The sequence below is a fragment of the Ascaphus truei genome, chromosome 8 (assembly GCF_040206685.1).
Source record: "Ascaphus truei isolate aAscTru1 chromosome 8, aAscTru1.hap1, whole genome shotgun sequence".
Classification (NCBI taxonomy): domain Eukaryota; kingdom Metazoa; phylum Chordata; class Amphibia; order Anura; family Ascaphidae; genus Ascaphus; species Ascaphus truei.
In genome coordinates, this window is record NC_134490.1 from 59,641,573 (window position 1) to 59,650,628 (window position 9,056).

Here is a 9,056-nt window from a genome sequence, read left to right on the forward strand (position 1 = left end):
CCTCCTTACATCTCAGCCCTAATTTCTCGCTATGCACCATCCCGACTCTTGCGTTCTTCTCAAGGATGTCTTCTCTCTACCCCCTTTTGTATCTAAAGCCCTCTCCCGTCTTAAACCTTTCTCACTGACATCCCTGCACCTCTGGAATGCCCTTCCCCTCAGTACCTGACTAGCACCCTCTCTATCCACCTTTAAGACCCACCTTAAGACACACTTGTTTAAAGAAGAATATGAGTAGCACCGTGGCTAATACTACACACATGTTAAATAAAGCTTGGCCCCCTGCAGACGCACTTTCCAGAATGCCCTCCCACTGTCTCTGTACATTCTTCCTACCAATTAGATTGTAAGCTCCACGGAGCAGGGACTCCTCTTCCTAAATGTTACTTTATGTCTGAAGCACTTATTCCCATGACCTGTTATTTATATTTGTTATTTATATGATTGTCGCGTATTACTACTGTGAACACGCTATGTACATTAATGGCGCTATATAAAGAAAGACATACAATACAATACAATTCTCAGGTAAAGCAGCACTATATTCAAAGAGCTTTAAAATATATAATGTTAGCCAAATAAAAAAAGGCACGAGCCAGTATTGAAGTACTCATGCATGACCTTTGAATCCTTGTCCACCCACCCACTGCAATATGTGATAGAAAAGTCCAGAAGAAAAAATACACACCAAGCTGGAGGTCAAATTGCCACAGCTTGTATTAAACGACAAGGTTAAACAATAAATAAACCACTTAATTCAACCCAGAGCTCCCAGCGTACTGCTGTGGCAAGTATCACCAGCAACACTTTGGGGGGGGCCTAACCATCCTTACTAATAGTAGTATGTCTGGAACCAACTGCACCTACTTCACCCCCTATTCCCCACCAGGACCCTAAAGCTTTTTCTTCCTGTAGGGATGCATTTCAGTACCCATCTCTCTGTCCAGTGGGCATAGGAGTTTCTTATGATCCATATCGCCATGTCTGCCCTACCTACTAGAGGCACAACAAAATATAAGCAAACTGAAAAACCCAGAAATAGGTTAACAATCCTCAATTTTATGTAGCTATAAAATCGATTGGACTCCCATCTGCCAATCCTCCACGTCACTTTATACCTTGCCCCTTCGGGGTGCCCCTATCCAAAATGAATATGTTCCAAAGTTTAAATTTCCCCAAACCTAAAAACCTCAAGTAGTGCTGGAAGACCAGATGAAACTGAAACCTGGACAGCAATCATGCACCAACAGTGGGCCACCAGAAAGTGTCCACAGCTCCTCGTTCAACTAACATTCAAATAACGAGTCAAATCCCCATAGCCCTAATTCCAAGATTAAGCTAACAATGGTTAGGCATACAGTATGTCGACATACAGTAGTTTCTGCCCTCCAGCTTATAGCCAAGGAGATGATAGCAGCGGAAATGCACCGGCAGCAAGCGAAAAGCAGATTGTATGCTCGCCTTTGCTAGCAGGGCACTCTGACTGAATCGGGCGACCAAGCAAGCCAAATTCCTATCTATGCCATCCCATTAATAAATGATCCCTTCATATATGATATATTATGAATAAGCACCCACCTTTCTGCCCTAGGATACCACTTTCTTGATCTTTTAAACTCTACGTGATCCCTAACAGATTTAAGTTTGTTAGCCTCAACACCCCTATCACTCTCTACAAAGCAGATCCAGAACCCATCCCAAAACACATTCCAAAGCAGCTCAGCCACATTTCTATTGGGATAATGGTAGAGCCAGACCACTATACTTTCTCCAATGACAGTTGTTAGTGCCATCTTCAGGAGCACCCTTCTCTGTGCTTCCTCCTCCAGTGAGTAAACTGGAAGCTGGAGACGAAACTGGAAACTGGATCCAAATTTGCACTAGATCTCCCTGAAGGCCCAGCACTGACTAACAACCAGGCCAATTGCATGCTGCCAGCCATCCCAAGAAAGGTGTCTGGCCTCTGTAGTGTCAGCAGCCCAAGCCATAGGCGCATATCCTTGTAGAGATGTGTGAACGTTTCGCACCACAAGCTTTGCAAATCTCACTCTTTATAGTTTGGTGAAGAAGATATATTTTATCATCCAAATGTTTGTAACAAGATCGCTTAATGCTAAAAAGTCAATGGGCATTGCATATTCCATTCATTTGGATTAGAAATTAAACTTTTTAAAAATTCCCATGGCTGCTATTACTATACTATTACTATTACTATACTATAGTATACTATACTATGCTATTACATGGCATCACTATAAAAAAGCAAATTAGCAAATTTTGAACAATTTGGGCTGTTTCTCTAGAACATTTGTCTTCAAAAGTTCTAGTGCAGTTTTTCCTGTGTTTGCAAACCTTTGGAAAGTTCACTCAATACTGCTTCAAAGTGAATTTTGGCAAGTTTGCACACTTCTAATCCTTGAAATCCCATGTTATATTTTTCTTTACTGGCATTTGTTATCCTTATAGCATAGCCTCCCGGCCGCTATGTCTTTTTCCTGGACCTTTCCAGTGTAAGTCCTGTTAGGAGCAAGCAGTGGAGGGGTTAATTCCTTCTTTTAGGCCCGGTGTGCTATTGCAGGCTTGGATGATTAGATGGTATCCAAGGGCGGGCCTAGCAACAACAAGAAAGTGTCAGCCTGAGGGATGAGTACTGATTGGATCACACACCGGGTGTGTTGACCTATCAGTATTCAACCAGCTCTGTTAAGGGGCAGGGTTACAAACACCCATCCAAAGGCTATAAGTACTGGCACTTTCCAAAATTCTTGGTCTCTTGCTTTGTATCTGCTCACCTGGGAGTGAGCAACATCTACCCTCCATCTCAGTAGGAGATGTGAGGAGGAGTCCAACAGGCCTGGTCTGGGCCTCAAGCCCTAGTCAGTGTCTGTGAGTAAGGGAAGATGAGGGAAGGATGCATCAGTTCTGTTTATGTCATCTGCATGCAATAAAGTTCCAGTTGTACCAGAACTATGGTGATTCCCTGTCTTGTTGCTGGAAGAAGAAAATGTGTCAGTATGGGCCATCCCTGCTATCACAGAGGATCCATGCTGACTGGAGGCGCTGCACCAATCAAGCACTAGGGTAACCTGTGAACCTGTCCTGTTTCTCCCCACAACATCGCGGAACACTCAGCCCTCCTGTTTACCAACAGGTACAGCACAATACCTAGAAAGTAGCCAGATAAGAAGCAGACCCCCCAATGTCACTTAGGGTGGGGGTACAAGGGCTACATCCTATTTGCTCATTGTTGCTCCACCAAGTTACCCCCTGTATATACTCTGCGCAAACCCAACCATGTCCAAATACAAGGCAGAACAATACTGCGGTGTCTGTTCACCGATGATGCGCTGGAATAGAAAAGGCTAGTAGCCAATTTCAGAAAGTTCAAAGAAACAAGCTATGCTCAATTGTGGCTCCTCTGCTGATGGTCCTGTTGTGCTGTTGGCCATCGAGGCTGCCTGCACATCCTGTCTGAAACGAGACCAACATAAGGCCACACTCAACCCCATTCGGGCAACCAACTACTCTTGTAGAGTTGAAGGGAACCCCAACCAACCCTTCAGAAACAACAGAGAACAGCAAGACCTCACGATCATCCTTCTCTTTTGGTCTGCATGCCTTAGTACCCTGAATCCTTCTCTCCCAAATCCCCCTCTAACTCACACGGGTCACTCTGCTGAGCTGGACCCTCCAACTTTATTTTATGTAAAAGGTGTGTAATAATATCTGATTAAAAAAAATATATATATATATATATATTGTGCTGATTATAGTCTGTGATATTAATGCACTTATTCTGATTTTGAGGAATCAATCTACATTAGAGATCCATCATGTTCTTATCTTTTTTTGACAATGTGTATTTTCAGGCAACTAAACAGTTTCATGTGTGAGATTTCAGTCACTTTTACAGTCTCTCTTTGCATTTTCTGTAAAGTGATGTAGTCATTACTAATACTGTATCATATCATTTTCACACATAGTTGAACAGTCAAACAAATTCAGCAGTCACACCAGGGTTCACATGAATGCACTTTTCACATCTATCCATCACCCATAGAGTTTAGTAGTGACTGAAGGATGGATGAGTGCTATGGTGAGATTACAATTCCTTTTCTGTATTCCACCCTTGTGACCATCCTCGCACTGATGAGACCCAAACGATCAAAACAGCTGTTTGTGAGTAGGTTGACTGGCAATGCACTTCTTAACACAGGCAGTGCTGAATAAGTTGTGTAATGAGGCAGGCGTAAGTTTATAGGGATCCATGTTAAAATGGATACGAAGCAGAAAGTGTCTGCGAGTGCTCATTTGCATGTGATTACCCAGAATCCCTAGCTGCAGTGGATGTATTGCATGCTACGAGATTATGGAGAAAGGTAGGTTTGTGGACCTGTCTGTGACATGTGAATGTTCCCATAAATTGTATATTTATTTGCTGCACACATTTCTGACCTTCCTGATAATGTTTACACTTTCTTCATGGAAAATATATTGCTCTGAAAAACATCATGAACTATTTTTGCAGAAAACTTAGTCCGTGCCACGTTATTTTCAGTAATACATTGAATCATGTGAATATAACCATCTGATAAGAAAATATGCAGCGTACAAACTTTTGGAGATTAAACTGCAACAGCTCAGCTAATACCTCGCTGGCAATGTATCATCATTTCAAGTCGCACATGAGTGTGGGAGTATTGGGGTTTACCCAAGGTCGGTGTTTACAACTAAAACTTCTTTGTACAGTGCTTCCCTTCCCAGTGTCCCATCATATATTACATTCAAATAATAAGATTTTCCTTGTTTAATAGCAGCTGTTCTCAGCTGGCTGTCAGGTGGAATCTTCTGGTCGGTGTTCCATAACCCTTGTCTGTCTCTTGTGAAGAATGGAAATGTCAGCCAATGGGGCAATCAGTGTGCCAGAGCAAAGGCAGAGGATGGATGAAATGCAATATGTGTGAAATCTGATGACATACTACTGTTTAAATAAGATTCAAACATACAGTAGTTCTAATTAATTTTGATTAAGGCTGGACACATTTCTATGTATTTTAAACACGTGCATCTTAAAGGAGCAATCCAAGCAGGTGATCACTAAACTCTAGTTGGCTGTAAAGTAATGATAAGAGAATATTGTAATTGTAAGCATGTTGCACTCAGCATCCCTATATTAAAGAGGCAATCCATGCAGGCAATTTGTTTTGCAATTTAAAAAAAAAAAAAATTAATGTTGGGTTGAAGCAGGGGGCCTCCAGTGATGAACCCCATTGATTTCAGCTCCAGGGACCCGCTGCTTCCAGAGATACAGACCTCCAAAGGGAGTGCTGGTATTGCTCTGCTTTTTGAAGCTCCCGCTACATGTGGGTCAACAGGAAGCTGCACAGGATGACGTCACGGCTTCCTATTGGCCCGCAGGGCGCGGCAGCTTTGAAAAGCGGAGAAATACCAGAACCCTCTCCGGAGATAAATATCTCTGGAAGCAGGGGGTCCCTGGAGCTGAAATTAACGGGGTTCATCCCTGGAGGTCCCCTGCTTCAATCCTATGTTAAAAAAAATATATACAAAATTGCAAAACCAATCGCCCACTTGGATTGCCTCTTTAATACATGGATGCTGAGTGCAGCATGATTGTTATTCTCTTATCATTACTTTACAGTCAATTAGAGTTTAGTAGAACAATATTTTTTCTTATATAGCGTAAGGGTGATGTATCAAATAAAAAATCATTTTGCTCTCAATGGCAGATTTTCATTGGTACATTTGAAACTTAGAATTGTCACTTTCTTCTGCTTCTATTTCAAAAGCGCTGCAAATTGCTTTCCTTATTCCTGTCTGCCCAACAATAGTCGGGACAGATTCACTTAATTGGGGCAACCCCATGCAGCTGACCAAAAAAAACATTTAGTGAAAAATGTAACAATCTTACTGGCTTTCTTACAGAAATGTAACAATGCTAAAGCAACCATTTGGAATTGAAGCACGTCCACTTTCTTTGGAACTCTGAATGAGGATTTTGTCCCTCTAACCTTATCCCACTCTATCCTTACCAGAAAAGCCAATAAAGGTTATGGAGTCAGAATGAAGGGGCTTTGCCTATGCAAACTCCTCTTGAATACACAGTGACAGAGTTTAGTGTATTAGAAATCAAACCCCTCTTAAGCCGAGCTCATCATGTTTACAAGCTAAACAAATGATCTGAATCTACCACAACAATTCTGCTAGGGGGTTCACTAAATGGCTGTCAGTACAGCAGAAGAGGACCCAAGATGCAAAGTTCTGTGGGTAAGATCATGTGACCAGACAGTCACTAGATACAATTGGTTCACTGCTAGAGACAGAGCAGGACTCAAAAAGGGGTGTGCCAGAGCATGCTTTAGAAGAGGAAAGGGATGTTGCTTTGTAAATTGTTGCTATAGGAACAAAAAATGCTCATTACATTATTATCCCTTAAAAATGTCTTTAGAAATTGTTTGTTTGTTTTTAAATGCTACAAGTATTTTCTCATAGTACAAAACTGATTATTAAAAAACACATGTAGGATATTGCTTGGACTGAAGCTTTAAAGGGGTCGAATTTTGACATAAATCATCTGGATTTAACCCCTTAAACATGTGATATTTTCTTTTCATACATGACACCCTAAAAGATCTAATAAATTGGGCTCATTCAATATATTCCAAAGTGGCTGTTCTCGTCCCAAACCCCTTTTTATCGTCATCATTAAGTAACTACAGGTAGTCCTCGTTATCCAACGTTTCACTTTACAACGAATGGCATATTCAACGCTTTACAATGCAGCCCTATGGGCCGTTTTTCGACGCCTGAATGTGTTATCCAACGCGCACCGCCACTGATTAACATGGGACTCACTTTGCAACGGTTTCACTATCCAATGCGTCTTCCAGAACGGATTACATTGGATAACCGAGGACTGCCTGTATACTGAATTAGCCCCTTTGTCTTGCCGTGATGAATTTATTACTCTTCTCTTCTAATTACAAGAGGAAAATTCCACATTTTGTTTTCTAAATGTGGTTTCCATAAAACCTATTATTTCATGACGTGGCCTTTTAAGGAAAAAAAGATAACGTTTGTTTTTAATAAAGATATTTTGAATTCCAGCATTTTTTGGAGAGGGTTTTTCCCTTCCATCTGCATACTAATATTATTATTTACATGTTGTGCAGATGTTTTAACTTTAGACATTGGAACTGAGGACAAATAATATAAGCATGCGAGTTGTAGGATTTTGTATTATTTATGACAACTTTCAGACATTGTTTTTATAGTATTGTATTATTTTTGAAAAGTATGTAAATCCTATAAGCTTTGTTTGAATTTCCGATATTGTGAAAAACAATTTAAGCCCTTTATATAATATAATAATCAATCTCATCAAGAGAGATCTCTGCCCTCTGTAGTTCATTTAGCAGTCAGCGATTCTTCGAAATAATTTTAGACACATGTGAACAGGCATGTTTCACTGCTGATGGTTTGCAATATGGTTGGGTGGTTCAGGAGTTGAGGAATGTGAACTCCCCAAAACTTCCATGGTTCTGATTATTCTAGGTGTCCGAATCAGAGGCAGAAAAGAACCACAAATCTGATTTCTACCTAAGATTAAACCAGAGCCAGCTGGGAGCTGGGGTGGGGCTCGGTGCAGTGGGTTTTGGCAGAGGCTTCTTACCTTCTCCAGAGCGGCATCTCCTCCTGCTATGTCGCATTGTCATGGTGACGCAGCGTCATGTAACATCACGTTATCATGGCGACGCATCGTCATGATTGCAGGAGGAGAAGGTAAGAGGCACTTACAGAGGCCCCGCGCTCTCCCCCACCAACCAGCTTAAATGTTGTGGGGAAAAGCACAGGGCCTCTCTAAGCGCATGACTCGGTGCAATGGCACGGATCAAGCCGGCTGGGACTAGCTCCCCACTTCCCAGCTCTGACAATCAGATGCCCTCCCTCTTCCCCCTTCTCTGTGGTTTGGAGAGGGGACCATAAGTCAGTGGTGAACAGCCACTCCCTCCAGGTAACCCTCTCCTCCACATCATGTTACTCTCTCCCCTCCCTACAGTATGTCACTCTCTACACTGTCACTCTCTCTACCCCCATTGCCCCATGTCCCCCACTCTCTCCCACTCTCTGCCCCCTCACATCTCCAACTCTACCACCCTTACACCTCCATCTCTATTCTTCCCCCCACACACCCTATTTATAGTAATGTTGTTTTTTTCCATCCTTTTTTTTTACTAATCTAAAACCAAAAACAAATCAAGTTTTGGCAAAACCAAAATATGAAACGTGACAGCTGGTCATTCATCAGTTTCACAGTCCACACTAGCACACATTCCAACAACATCAGAAGGAGAACATCCCATTGCGGTGACTACTGTGCACTGCACACACCACATTGATAAAATGGCCAGTTATAATCACGAATAAACTAAACCAAAACTAAACTAAAACCAAAACTCTTATTTTTTAAATTTTGTGACAGTGGAGTTGCACCAATTAAAAAATGCTGGTCTCTCTCAGTGATTTTCAATGTTAAAAGGATCAGTTCACTAGATTGACATTATCACATTAAAAGATTATTAAGGGAAGAAGGTTCACACAAGGAATTTAGAATAATTGCTGTAGAATACTGTGGCTCCAGAAGCATCACAACATTACAAATTACATTTAAAGTGTACTTATACTTGGAATAACATTTCTTAGAGATAGCTTAATTGTACCAAAATTGGGGCGATGAATGTTCTAGAAATGTTTGCTAAGTTAATAGTATATGGTCCTTCTTCTCAAATCAGAAAACAATGATTGGATTCTTGCACTGCTGTGGTGCATGGGTCCCAGATATGAAATTAATTTGTAAAATACAGTGGGATATTCATTTTGTTTTCTGTACAAGCTGTGTGGCCTACCAGTTTTGTTTTCGTGGCATTACATTTGTAAATGGTTAAGTTATTTATCATCTTTATTACCTTATATTATAATGTTAGCCTGGCTCCTTCCTGCCTGTCAGCCAGGTACTGTATGTTTAAGATGGCAGTTTT

At 41.3% G+C, this 9,056-nt stretch overlaps 1 long non-coding RNA gene across 2 annotated transcripts in view; it reads right to left on the bottom strand.

Moving 5' to 3' along the window:
* Positions 1-8,206: 8,206 nt before the first annotated feature.
* LOC142500954 (uncharacterized) overlaps positions 8,207-9,056 on the bottom strand; it is a 90,502-nt gene continuing 89,652 nt past the window's right edge. For both annotated transcript variants that reach the window (XR_012803371.1, XR_012803372.1), the window contains one exon: positions 8,207-9,056. This exon is cut by the window's right edge and continues 1,246 nt beyond it. This is a non-coding gene — a long non-coding RNA (uncharacterized LOC142500954).